The sequence below is a fragment of the Mobula birostris genome, chromosome 13 (genome assembly GCF_030028105.1).
Source record: "Mobula birostris isolate sMobBir1 chromosome 13, sMobBir1.hap1, whole genome shotgun sequence".
NCBI lineage: Eukaryota > Metazoa > Chordata > Chondrichthyes > Myliobatiformes > Myliobatidae > Mobula > Mobula birostris.
The window spans coordinates 24,346,689-24,360,627 of NC_092382.1; the positions used below are offsets into that span (position 1 = coordinate 24,346,689).

The following is a 13,939-nucleotide window of genomic DNA, read 5'->3' on the forward strand; positions in this document are numbered from 1 at the left end:
AATGTAATGGCCTCTCTGCAATGGTTCACTGCTGAGGTAGTGGTTTCTCTGTAGCAGTAACATTTAGGTTATGACTAGAGATAACAGGGTTTTGGAGTACGGGGCTATCCAATGGGAGAAATGTTCTTTCTTGAGAGTCTGGAAGAGAGATTTTCATGGTCTTTTGCCAAGGAGGGATGAGAAGACGTGAATGGAGAGAGTGGGCCCTTTTTCTTTATTTTGTTTTCTTTACTAACCCTGTAGTCAAAATAAGAATTATAATTCTCAATTATTTAATCACATATTGTGTACTGCTTGTTATTTTGGGGTACTGATTTGTAACAGGGGACACATCGTGCAGCATCCACCCAAACGAGATTTCTTAAGATTGGCCGGGCCGGGAGCTATCGACCCCCACATTAAACTGCTAGTCGAAGTGAGAGTTACAAGGTTAGATGACTGAGTGAATCGCTTCCCACATTCACAGCGGTTGAACGGGTTTCCCCAGTGTGAACTCAATGATGCAAACCTGATTGATTTGGCTGAGAGATTCTCTTCCCAAAGTCCGAGCAGGAGATCTGCCTCTCCCCAGTGTGAACACACTGATGTCTCTGTAGTTGAGATGACCGAGTGAATCCCTTCCCACAGTCTGAGCAGGTGAACGGCCTCTACCCAGTGTGAGCTTGCTGGTATCTCTGTAGTTGAGATGACCGAGTGAATCCCTTCCCACAACCAAAGCAGGTGAACAGCCTCTACCCAGTGTGAGCTTGCTGGTGTCTCTGTAGGTGGATTAACTGAGTGAATCCTTTCCCACACTCTGAGCAGGTGAATGGTCTTTCCCCAGTGTGAACTCGCTGATGTACCTTAAGTTGAGATGACGAAGTGAATCCTTTCCCACAGTCTGAGCAGGTGAACGGCCTCTCACCAGTGTGAACTGACTGGTGTCTCAGTAACTGAGATGATGAAGTGAATCCCTTCCCACAGTCTGAGCAGGTGAAAGGCCTCTCCCCAGTGTGAACTCGCTGATGTACCTTTAGTTGTGATGACAGAATGAATCCCTTCCCACAGTTTGAGCAGGAGAACGGCCTCTCACCAGTGTGAACTGACTGGTGTCTCAGTAACTGAGATGACGAAGTGAATCCCTTCCCACAGTCTGAGCAGGTGAATGGCCTCTCCCCAGTGTGAACTCGCTGATGTATCTTCAGTTGAGATGACGAAGTGAATCCCTTCCCACAGTCCGAGCAGGTGAACAGCCACTCTCCAGTGTGAACTGACTGGTGTCTCAGTAACTGAGATGACGAAGTGAATCCCTTCCCACAATCTGAGCAGGTGAATGGCCTCTCTCCATTGTAAACTCTCTGATGCGCCTTCAAATTCGATGACAAAGTAAATCCCTTCCCACAGTCTGAGCAGGTGAATGGTCTCTCCCCAGTGTGAACTCGCTGATGTACCTTCAGTTGAGATGATGTAGTGAATCCCTTCCCACATTCCGAGCAGGTGAACGGCCTCTCCCTTGTGTGAACTCGCTGGTGAGCCATTAGGTCAGATGACCAAGTGAATCCCTTCCCACAGTCTGAGCAGGTGAACGGCCTCTCCCCAGTGTGAACTCGCTGGTGAGCCATTAGGGGGGATGACTGAGTGAATCCCTTCCCACAGTCTGTGCAGGTGAATGGCCACTCTCCAGTGTGAACTGACTGGTGTCTCAGTAGGTGAGATGCCTGAGTGAATCCCTTCCCACAGTCTGAGCAGGTGAACGGCCTCTCTCCAGTGTGAACTTGCTGATGTACCTTCAGTTGAGATGACTGAGTGAATTCCTTCCCACACACTGAACAAGTGAACGGCCTCTCCCCAGTGTGAACTCGCTGATGTACCTTCAGTTGAGATGACGAAGTGAATCCCTTCCCACAGTCTGAGCAGGTGAACGGCCTCTCCCCGGTGTGAACTCGCTGGTGAGCCATTAGGTTAGATGACCGAGTGAATCCCTTCCCACAGTCTGTGCAGGTGTACGGCCTCTCTCCAGTGTGAACTCGCTGATGTACCTTCAGTTGAGATGACGAAGTGAATCCTTTCCCACAGTCCGAGCAGGTGAACTGCCGCTCCCCGGTGTGAACTCGCTGGTGTGCCATTAGGTCAGATGACAGAGTGAATCCCTTCCCACAGTCTAAGCAGGTGAATGGCCTCTCTCCTGTGTAAAATGACGAGCGTGCCAGTCGGTCAGATGACCAAGTGAATCCCTCCCCACAGTCTGAGCAGGAAGGATAGTTGATTGAATCCCTTGCTCCACTTCTTAAATTTCTGGACAGAGACAGCAAAACCAGCGTATTGTGTTCGAGGTTCCCATAGACAAATTCCTTGTCATTTTTAACCTGTAAAAAGATTTACAAAATCCATCAATGGGTGAAGGACAACATTTCAGATGAGATCACGAGTTGTCACGGTTGGTCTGGCATCACTCTGTTTCAGCGAAATTCAACCCTAGTTGGAGACAGAAGTCATCTTCTAACTGGGCACAGTGCTGGTATCTGGAATGACCATCAAACTCTCTGATGCTCTTCCTGTCTCTATGAGAATGGGGCATTTCTGTCATCTCCAATCTGTGACCTGGCTCAGTTTGACTCTCTCCATTGGTATTATTCCCTGTTCCCATTGAATTCCATGGGTTCCTGGTCCCACAGTAACTGAAACACGAATAGCCGGCAGTGCATTCCACCATTCTCTGTGTGAAAAACCTACCCCTGTCATCCGCTCGTTATCTATTTACAAGCACCTTAAAACTATGTCCCCTCGTGTTAGCCATTTAGCCCTGGGAATAAACCTCTGGCTATCCACACAATCAATGTCCCTCATCATCTTATACATCTAAGAAAGGCTCTAAACATGAACAAGGAAATTATACACTGCTTTGAGGATTTGTTAGAAATATACAAAATTATGAGGGTATAGATAAGGTAAATGCTAGCAGCTTTTTCCACTGAGGCTGGGTGGGATGACAACCAGAGGTCATGGGTAAGTGGGGAAGGTGAAAATTTAACGGGAACATTTGGAAAAGCTCTTTACTGAAATGGTCGTGAGCGTGTGGAATAAGATGCCAGCACGTGGTGAATATGAGCTCGGTTCCACCATTTAAAGAAGTTTGGATGGGAGCCTTGATGGTTTGGGTATGGAGAGCGATGGTCCCAGTGCTGGTAGTTGCATTAGACAGATTAAATGATTTTTCGTCATTGACTAGATGGGCCAAATAGCCTGTTTCTGCACTGAACCTCTCCATGTTACTATGACAGAGAGGCTGGTCAAACTTGTTTGGAAGGGAATAGGTAGGAGTGACAATGGAGCAGCAATGGCTGGAGTTTCTGGGAGCAATTCAGGAGCTGAGTGATCGATACATCCCAAAGAAGTGGAAGCATTGGAAACGCAGGAGGACACAACTGTGGATGAAATGAGAAGCCAAAGCCAACATAAAAGCCAAAGAGAGGGCAAACAGAAGAGCAAAAACTATTGGGAAGCTTTCAGAAACCAACAGAAGACAACAAAAAAAAAGTCGGATGAGCTTGGGGGTGGAATTATGATATTGTAGTCATTAATGAGTCTTGGTAGCACCCAACAGTCTGAGGCATTTGGAGGAACAAAATATCCCGGGCCTCAATATCTCTTGAAAACCGAGGTTCCCTGCACCAGTTACCTTTCAACTTTTATTTTGGCAGGCACGTACAAACTCTACACCCTCAGAATTTCACTTCTGAAGGCCTCCCACTTACCAAGTACTCCTTTGTCAGAAAACGCCTGTCCCAAACCACACTTGCCAGATCCTGTCTGATACCATCAAGATTGACCTTTCTCCAATTTAGAATCTCAACCCGCGGTCCAGACCTATCTTTTCCCATATTTACTTTGAATCTTATGGCATTATGATCACTAATTTCTGTCACCAGCCCTGGATCATCAGCTCATTGCACACTTCTACGTCAGGAATTCTACGTACTGATTAAGGGCACATTTGACAAACTCTACCCCATCTAGTCCTTTTACAGTATGGAGGTCCCAGTCAATATATGGAAAGTTAAAATCACTCACTGAATCAATCTTTGTTTCTTGGCATGGTCTGCGATCTCTCTACAAATTTGTTCCTCTAAATCCCTCAGACTGTTGGTTGCAACCAATTCCCAATAATGGCTACAATATCATAATTCCCTGTCCTGAGCTCATCTGGCTTTCCTATGATGCTTCTTGCATTGTGATATACACAGCTCACTACATTCATCACACCATGCTCAACCATTTGATTGCTGACTCTATCTGAGGTCTGAACAACATCTGACTGGTGTCAAGAGGACAAACTCTCCCTCATTGTCACAAAAACAAAGCTGATTGTGGATGACTGATGGAATGGAGACAGGCTAACCCCTATTGACATCAATGGATCTGGGGTTGAGAGGGTGAACAGCTTTAAGTTCCTCGGCATAAACATCACTGAGGATCTCACACGGTCTGTTCATACCGGCTGTGTTGCGAAAAGAGCACAACAGCACCTCCTTCACCTCAGACGGTTGAAGAAGGCTGGGATGGTGCCCCAAATCCTAAGAACTTTCTACAGGAACAGAATTGAGAACATCCTGACTGGCTGCATCACTGCCTGGTATGGGAACTGTACTTCCCTTAATCACAGGAACCTGCAGAGAGTGGTGCAGACAGCCCAGCGCATCTGTAGATGTGAACTTCCCACTATTCAGGACATTTACAGAGAAAGGTGTGCAAAAAGAGCCCAAAGGATATTGGGGACCCAATTCACAACCACAAATCACAACCATTGGATGTTCCTGCGGCTACCATCCAGGAAACGGTACCACAGCAAAAGGACCAACAGGCTCCGGGACATCATCTTCCACCAGGCCATCAGACTGATTAATTCATGCTGATACAATTGCATAACTATGTTATATTGACTGACCTATGTACAAATTATTTATTATAATTTACTATAAATTACACATTGCTGATTTAGCTGGAGACATAACATAAAGATTTCTACTCCTCATGTATATGAAGGATGTATGTAATAAAAGTCAATTCAATTCAATTCACCCTCTCCACTATCTGTTCTGTCATTCTGGCTCCCATTCCCCCAACAACTTATTTTAACCACATCACCCCCTCCCCCCACACTAGCACTAGCAAGCCTTACCACTGGGATATTAGTCCCCTCTTGTTCTGTTCCCCTAACAAACGAATCCCCTATCACCCCTTTGACTTTCCTCTGCCAGGTAAATCCCCCCAACAGTTTCTAAAGTGGATCCACCTGTTGTTGCGTGGGATGGCCACAAGAGTACTCTGCGATGGCTATTTAACCTCATTCCCCTTCCCGACTCTCACCAAGTTTCCTGTGTCCTGCACTTCAGGTGTAACTCACCTCTCTTCATGTCATATCTATCACCCCCTCCAGCTCCTGGATGATCCGGAATTCATCCGTTTCAAGTTCCAACTCCTTAAAGTGCAGGGTTACAAGCTGCAGCTGGATGCACATCTTGTAGGTGAGGGCATCAGGGACACTGGAGGTCTCCCCACCTTCCCACCAATGTCCTCCTTAATTTGCAATGACCAGTGTGCACATAAATCTTGTATTGTGCTTTTTTTTACCCAGTGTGCACAGTGAATTTTATATAGAGTGGTATTCATTTTAACAGCTATCAAATCATTGTCAATAAGAACTTTGATTTCCTCTGGGTTTGATCGAGTCCCATCTGCATTCTCACACAACCTATGTAACAGGCCTGTAACGGGTAATGAAGGATTTTCTCACCAGAGCTTTTGCACATTGTCCATATTTGGTTTGCTTGCTGAATTACGCTTCAAAAAGTCAGATTTCCAAATATCACTCCACTTCTTCCCACTTGTAAATTCTCCAGCAACTTTTGCATGGCCACAATATACACAGGTAACACCAGTTTCTGTATTGTACATAAATATTTCCCCTGAACCCTCCTGAGGAATTGAGGATATTAAAAAAATCATTTTGATCCTATGTAACCTCTGGCTGCAAGGATAACTGGGACTGTATAGGAATTTTTGAACAAGTAAACTCTGTCTTCTGCGGTTAGCTAAGACAGGCTCATTACTGGTTCTCTGCGGCTTGCAGAGAGATGCACTGAGAGCTGATAACATTATACCTTGCACCCTCTTTAGCTGATAATATTATACATTGTATCCTCATTTGAGTAAAGAGAGGAGGACTCGCCGATAAGGACAGGAATGAACATCTCTCTGTAATTAAATCAGGGCCTTGCAAAGGGAATACCTGATAAGGACTGGACAATTTATCAATCTGTAATTAAAACCTTGATTTAGTGAACTCTCTTATCTAAGTAATTAAGAATGCTGACCAATTAAATTAGCCAACATGATTAAAACTAATAATAAGGATTGGCCTGACAATGACCAAAATCAAATGCAACAAGCTTTGACATATTATTGGGACCCGGTTTTCCAAACCATATCAACCCCAACAGGAACTAATATTAAAGGTGAACATCTTAATTAACGAGAGCTGTATAACTCATCTCCTTCTACCTTAGGCTACAAATTTATCAATCACCCCTGCTGTGGACACTTTCTGGAGGTCCAAGATCCGTATGCAGCACGACCGCTGGACTAAGTGTGTAAATGTAGGACCGGGCTATGTTGAAAAATAAATATGTGAGGTTTTCTAAAATTGACTCCTCCTACCTTAGGCCAAGAACTTATCAATCACCCCTCGTGCTCACCGCTCTGCAGCTACCTCGAGTTCTGGCTATTATTAAATGTGCGGCCCACAGTCACATGTCCGACCGGGTCACTAAAGGCAACGCTTTAGCAGATTAGACAGTGAAAAGTGCAGCACAATCCTCGGTAGTTGTAGTCCCCTCGGGTTCCCGTCAAGCAACCCTCTGTGACTGAAGCAGAACGGGTTTGCCAGACATGCGGGAGGTACGTACTTTTCAGGGGGACGCCTCTGAGGAGGAGCTCAAACTGTGGTCCCAGATGGGGTGTCGGAAAGACCCCGACCCAGGTTTTCAGATCACCCCAGTGGGACAGGTTTGTGTTCCTACACAGTTTTTACCAATATTGGTCGATTATATACATAATTGTACACACCTGGAAAAGGAGGGAATGGTCGGTAACCTGTACCCTGCACACCGGGTACGACTCCCTTGACAGGTGAATCTTTCTCGTGTCTACAAGTTGATTTTATTGTATTGCCTAGAGTATATTGCTATAGATACTCCTTAGTTATTATAGATGTGTTTAGTAGATGGATTGAAGCTATTCCAACTACCAATAATACTGGTATGACTGTTGTGAAGGTATTATTATGGGAAATAATTCCCAGGTACTGAGAAACTGAGAGATACTGAGCTCTGACAATGGCCCATGCTTTGTGGTGAAAGTAGATAAAGAGACATGTAACAACATGTAACAACTTGGCTATCCAGCAACAATTCTACTGTGTACACAACCCACGGCCCACTGGCATTGTGGAAAGAGCCAATGGCACTCTGAAGAGTAAATTGGCCAAACTAACGGTGGAGACTGGACTCACTTGGTTGAAGGTTCTACCGTTAGCCCTGTTCCACATGAGGGTTACCCCACAGGGGAAAACAGGGTTGTCACCAGCTGAAATCATTTATGGACCGCCCATGAGGACACCCTGGGGACCAAGACCTTGGGTACCATTGTTTCCAGTAAGTCTACCAGCAAAATTCAATATGCATACCCTAGGGGAAGAGATGGGGAAATATACATGCAAACTAACCAAAATTTTCCAAGCATTACATTCACAGGTACGACAGGCTTACAAGGAAGAGAACTACCCCGCAGAGAGGAGTTACTATCTCACCCGAGAACCTGGGGATTTTGTCCTGATTAAGAACTGGGATCGAGGGAAACTCGAACCTCGGTGGAGAGGACCATATCAGGAGTTACTGACCACTCCCACGGCTGTGAAACTGAAGGGGCAATCTCGGTGGATACATCGAACAGACTACAAACATGTTACTAAAGGAACTGAGCAGAAGGACTCTCTCGGACTAAAGGAAGATGTATTGGTTGATAGTGGTATTTGTGTTTATGTCTTTCAGAGGGCTCACCCCAGCATCCGGGGGCCCCCATGTTAACACCTTTCTGTCTCTGTGTCACACGTATGCCAAACAGGTAGAACTAGGTGTCTGCTGGGTTTGTGCCGAAACTCCACAGCATGGTAAAACTATGATTACAATGTCAGAAATCCCGCTCAACCAGAGTGAGGAACTCTCAGCCTGGGCTTTCTCAAATAACACCCGGGGAAGAGAGGTGAGGAACTGTGGTCTAGTCAGAGATGACTGTGGCTGTCAGTGTTTTGAGGGATGGTATCTCAGGCCTCCACCAAACAGAAGTTCCTATGCTGGGAAACATGCATCCTGGCCATACTTGCAGGTGGCCAGCAGCAGAGAGGAATAACTGAGACTGAACAACTTTGGATGATCACTTTTCTCTCCTATGGAGTAGCCAGGAATTCACGAGAGATAATCAATTTGGCTACAGCACTTGAGGAGCTGACCACAATACTGCAGGGGCCCTGACAGAAACACAGGCCCAAGGAACAAAAATATCCACTGAAATTATTGCAATTTGGCAAACAGTCCTACAGAATCGTATGGCTTTAGATTTTATCCCAGCTGAGAAAGGGGGAACCTGTGCTATTATTGATGCAGAATGCTACACTTATTTCCCTAATGAGTCTACTAACATTACATCCCTCTCTGGCCGAGGAGACTGCAGCATTAAGTAGGGCAGGATTTACATGGGGTCACCAAAGGGTCGAAATGGGGGTCTTCAAAGGCCTGTTCGGTAATATGTGGGGCATGATATTGCATTATGGCCTAATAGTTGTACATATCATTGTTATAATTACTGTTGTACACTGTTTTTACCCACTGATAAGCCAATGCTGTACTCGGTTGCTTTCTCTGGAAAACATTACTGCTTTGATCATCATGTACTGGTCAAAAGGAGATCATTGTGGACTTCAGGCATGGCGGGAGTCACATTCACGTCCCCATCTACAACAACGGATCTGTAATGGAGCGTGTATCAAGCTTCAAATTCCTTGGTGTCCACATTTCCGAGGATCTCACCTGGTCCCTGAACTCCTCCATCCTGATCAAAAAGGCGCAACACGCCTTTATTTCCTGCGCAGCATGAAGAAAGCTCACCTCTGTCCCAGGATATTGACGGACTTTTACCGCTGTACCATTGAGAGCATACTCACCAACTGCATCTCAGTGTGGTATGGCAATTGTCCCGTATCGGACTGCAAAGCACTCCAGTGTGTGATGAAAACTGCCCAGCGGATTATCGGCACCCACTTGCCCACCATTGAGAACATCTACCATAAACGCTGCCTGGGCAGGGCGAAACACATTATCAAGGATGCATCTCACCCTAACCATGGACTTTTTACTCTCCTCCCATCCAGCAGGCGCTACAGGAGCCTCCACTCCCGCACCAGCAGGCACAGGAAGAGCTTCTTCCCTGAGGCTGTGACCCTGCTGAACCTCTCATCACAGCGCTAAGCAGTATTGCATCCGTATTGTACTGTCTCAATACTTTCATATTTGTGTGCTGTAGCACTTTTTTAATTCACAGTTATTTTGTAAGTAACACTATTCTTTGCATTTCTGGTCAGATGCTAAATGCATTTCATTGGCTTTGTATTTGTACTCAGCACAATGACAATAAAGTTGAATCTAATGATAAGATATGTTAAAGGATTAACTCTTTGTTAAACAATATTGTTAAACAATAGCAGCCTGTTTTTTTGAAAGAAACTGCTGATTGTCAACAGATGTGCTAAGCCACGCTGAGCCACATTTCTCCTTGAGGGTGGCTAGCTGGGGTTTCAGGATGCTTATCTCCTTGTGCACTCATGTGTAGAGATAGGACAGATTCAGTCTGTTGTGTGTGTGTAAGCCATTATGACTATTTTGTAATTTGTCTTTAGCAAATAACTTTGGCTCCAGCCTGTCTTGTGTGGGGGGTATCTGGACGGATATATCTGTGGTGTAAGGGGAATTGTTAGTCAGTTAGTGGATTGGGCAGAACAGTCATACACTGCTCCTGTTTGAGCGGCTAACTGAGTAAGGCCAAAGTGCGTGGAATAAAGAGTTTGTACTTACACGGTCTCTGAGAGACTTTATCTGGATTCGACTTCCACAGAATGGGAGTGGTATTAAAGGGTTGGGCTGCTGGAAGCACATTACCAGACCTGGAGTGATTGCAGCTGGGTCTGACAGAGGCATAACTGGTTCTTCTGGGCACATTCAGTCTCACACCAACTATTTCCTGCCTTCCTTTGTACAGGTATGCAATGTCTAAAGGACCAGTGTTTGAGTAAATGAGACTCACCAAACTTTCTCCTGACTGAATCACTGGATTCTCCGAGTCAGATGGGTGCTCTCCAGTTGATGCTCTCAATCCTCGGGCTGGTTCACTTGTTGCTGTTCCCTCATCTTCAGTCGTGGTTCGCTTCCAGTTGGGGTTTTTCTTCCAATAAATCTCTCACCGCAGGTCTAACTTTAACATGAAAGACAATGAAGCACATTAACAATAAAAAGGAAAAACAAACATTTCTGCTTAATGTTACTAAGAACAAAACTCACTGAAACTTGCCCCTCACATCTCCTCTGACCTTAAATGTATTCGACTTTTCAACCTCTTTGAATCGTCTGTCCACTCCATCTGTTCCTCTCATAATCTTATAAACGTCCATCCAGTCTCAGGCCAGCCTGGAGAAAACAACCCAAGTTTGTCCAGCCTCTCGTTACAGCTCATGCCCTCTAACCCAGGCTAACCTCTTCTGCGCCCTCTCCAAAGCCCCGTCATCCTTCCCAGAGTGGGGTGATCAGAACTGTATGAAACACTCCGGATGTGGCCTGACTGGAGTTTTATAAAGCTGCAACACAGCTTCCTGACGTTTCAACTCAAGGCATCAACTAATGAAGACAACCACGCCATTTGCCTTCTTAACCACCTGATCAATCTGTGCAGTCTCTCTCAGGGAGCAATGAACTTGGAGTCTAAGATCCCTCTGATCATCAACACTGTTCAGGGTTTTGCATTTAACAGCGTACTGTCTCAGACATTCAACCTACCGAGCTGCCAAGGTGATCGTCACTAATCACATCTCACTGAGTTGTCTCAGGTCCTGTTGAGTTTATTGCTAAGTGCACAAGTACGGGAAGGTACAGGAACAGAGAAACACGGACTTGCAGCAGCATCACAGGCAAGTACATTCAGATAACACACAGAACACAAATTATACGATTCTGTGTCAGTAACCATCTATAAATATGTTTTATGCCATTAACAATAAATAAAACACATTGTGCCTTGATCAGTATTGAAATATGCATTTTGTGTCAATAACAGACTTGGAAATGTTGAATTTGGCCCCTATCTCCATTCCTCCTGTCGCCCACAACCAGCTCCGTTGTTTCTGTCACCGGGAGGCAGAGGTTGTTTCCTTGAGTCGGGGTGATGACTCCTTCTCTGCCGGCTGACCTATTATTATTGGAGATGAGGCCGGTCAGTCAGCGGATTTAACCTGCAGATTGGAGCTGTGGGTGGCGACACGGTCATGGGTGAACACACGGAGAGTGAAGGGGACAGGGTGTGTGTGTGTGTGTGTGTGTCACGGGTGAACACACGGAGAGTGAAGGGGACAGGGTGTGTGTGTGTCGCGGGTGAACACACGGAGAGTGAAGGGGACAGGGTGTGTGTGTGTGTGTCACGGGTGAACACACGGAGAGTGAAGGGGACAGGGTGTGTGTGTGTGTGTCACGGGTGAACACACGGAGAGTGAAGGGGACAGGGTCTGTGTGTGTGTCACGGGTGAACACACGGAGAGTGAAGGGGACAGGGTGTGTGTGTGTGTGTCACGGGTGAACACGCGGAGAGTGAAGGGGACAGGGTGTGTGTGTGTGTGTCACGGGTGAACACACGGAGAGTGAAGGGGACAGGGTGTGTGTGTGTGTGTCACGGGTGAACACACGGAGAGTGAAGGGGACAGAGTCTGTGTGTGTGTCACGGGTGAACACACGGAGAGTGAAGGGGACAGGGTGTGTGTGTGTGTCACGGGTGAACACACGGAGAGTGAAGGGGACAGGGTGTGTGTGTGTGTGTGTGTGTGTCACGGGTGAACACACGGAGAGTGAAGGGGACAGGGTGTGTGTGTGTGTCACGGGTGAACACACGGAGAGTGAAGGGGACAGGGTGTGTGTGTGTGTGTCACGGGTGAACACACGGAGAGTGAAGGGGACAGGGTGTGTGTGTGTGTCACGGGTGAACACACGGAGAGTGAAGGGGACAGGGTGTGTGTGTGTGTCACGGGTGAACACACGGAGAGTGAAGGGGACAGGGTGTGTGTGTGTGTCACGGGTGAACACACGGAGAGTGAAGGGGACAGGGTGTGTGTGTGTGTCACGGGTGAACACACGGAGAGTGAAGGGGACAGGGTGTGTGTGTGTGTCACGGGTGAACACACGGAGAGTGAAGGGGACAGGGTGTGTGTGTGTGTCACGGGTGAACACGGAGGGTGAAGGGGACAGGGTGTGTGTGTGTGTGTGTGTCACGAGTGAACACACGGAGAATGAAGGGGACAGGGTGTGTGTGTGTGGCTGTGTGTGTTACGGGTGAACACACGGAGAGTGAAGGGGACAGGGTGTGTGTTTGTGTGTCACGGGTGAACACACGGAGAGTGAAGGGGGCAGGGTGTGTGTGTGTGTGTGTGTGTCACGGGTGAACACACGGAGAGTGAAGGGGACAGGGTGTGTGTGTGATGTCATGGGTGAACACACGGAGAGTGAAGGGGACAGGGTGTGTGTGTGTGTCACGGGTGAACACACGGAGAGTGAAGGGGACAGGGTGTGTGTGTGTCACGGGTGAACACACGGAGAGTGAAGGGGACAGGGTGTGTGTGTGTGTGTCATGGGTGAAAACACGGAGAGTGAAGGGGACAGGGTGTGTGTGTGTGTGTGTGTGTGTGTGTGTGTGTGTGTGTGTGTCACGGGTGAACACACGGAGAGTGAAGGGGACAGGGTGTGTGTGTGTCACAGGTGAACACACGGAGAGTGAAGGGGACAGGATGTGTGTGTGTGTCACGGGTGAACACACGGAGAGTGAAGGGGACAGGGTGTGTGTGTGTGTGTGTGTGTCACGGGTGAACACACGGAGAGTGAAGGGGACAGGGTGTGTGTGTGTGTCACGGGTGAACACACGGAGAGTGAAGGGGACAGGGTGTGTGTGTGTGTGTCACGGGTGAACACACGGAGAGTGAAGGGGACAGGGTGTGTGTGTGTGTGTCACGGGTGAACACACGGAGAGTGAAGGGGACAGGGTGTGTGTGTGTGTGTCACGGGTGAACACACGGAGAGTGAAGGGGACAGGGTGTGTGTGTGTGTGTCACGGGTGAACACACGGAGAGTGAAGGGGACAGGGTGTGTGTGTGTGTGTCACGGGTGAACACACGGAGAGTGAAGGGGACAGGGTGTGTGTGTGTGTCACGGGTGAACACACGGAGAGTGAAGGGGACAGGGTGTGTGTGTGTGTCACGGGTGAACACACGGAGAGTGAAGGGGACAGGGTGTGTGTGTGTGTCACGGGTGAACACACGGAGAGTGAAGGGGACAGGGTGTGTGTGTGTGTGTGTCACGGGTGAACACACGGAGAGTGAAGGGGACAGGGTGTGTGTGTGTGTCATGGGTGAACACACGGAGAGTGAAGGGGACAGGGTGTGTGTGTGTGTCACGGGTGAACACGGAGAGTGAAGGGGACAGGGTGTGTGTGTGTGTGTGTGTCACGAGTGAACACACGGAGAATGAAGGGGACAGGGTGTGTGTGTGTGGCTGTGTGTGTTACGGGTGAACACACGGAGAGTGAAGGGGACAGGGTGTGT

At 47.5% G+C, this 13,939-nt stretch overlaps 3 protein-coding genes across 3 annotated transcripts in view; 1 reads left to right on the forward strand and 2 right to left on the reverse strand.

Moving 5' to 3' along the window:
- Positions 1-10,930, reverse strand: part of LOC140208591 (uncharacterized) — a 51,924-nt gene extending 40,994 nt beyond the window's left edge. The window contains exon 1 of the mRNA XM_072277368.1: positions 10,393-10,930. The gene's annotated coding sequence lies outside the window, so the exon portion shown is untranslated. The remainder of the gene's footprint in view (positions 1-10,392) is intronic.
- The window catches only part of LOC140208596 (uncharacterized), a 587,054-nt gene that overhangs the window by 541,155 nt on the left and 31,960 nt on the right, over positions 1-13,939 (reverse strand). The window lies entirely within an intron of this gene.
- Positions 1-13,939, forward strand: part of LOC140207854 (uncharacterized) — a 144,865-nt gene that overhangs the window by 56,821 nt on the left and 74,105 nt on the right. The gene's annotated exons all lie outside the window — the stretch shown is intronic.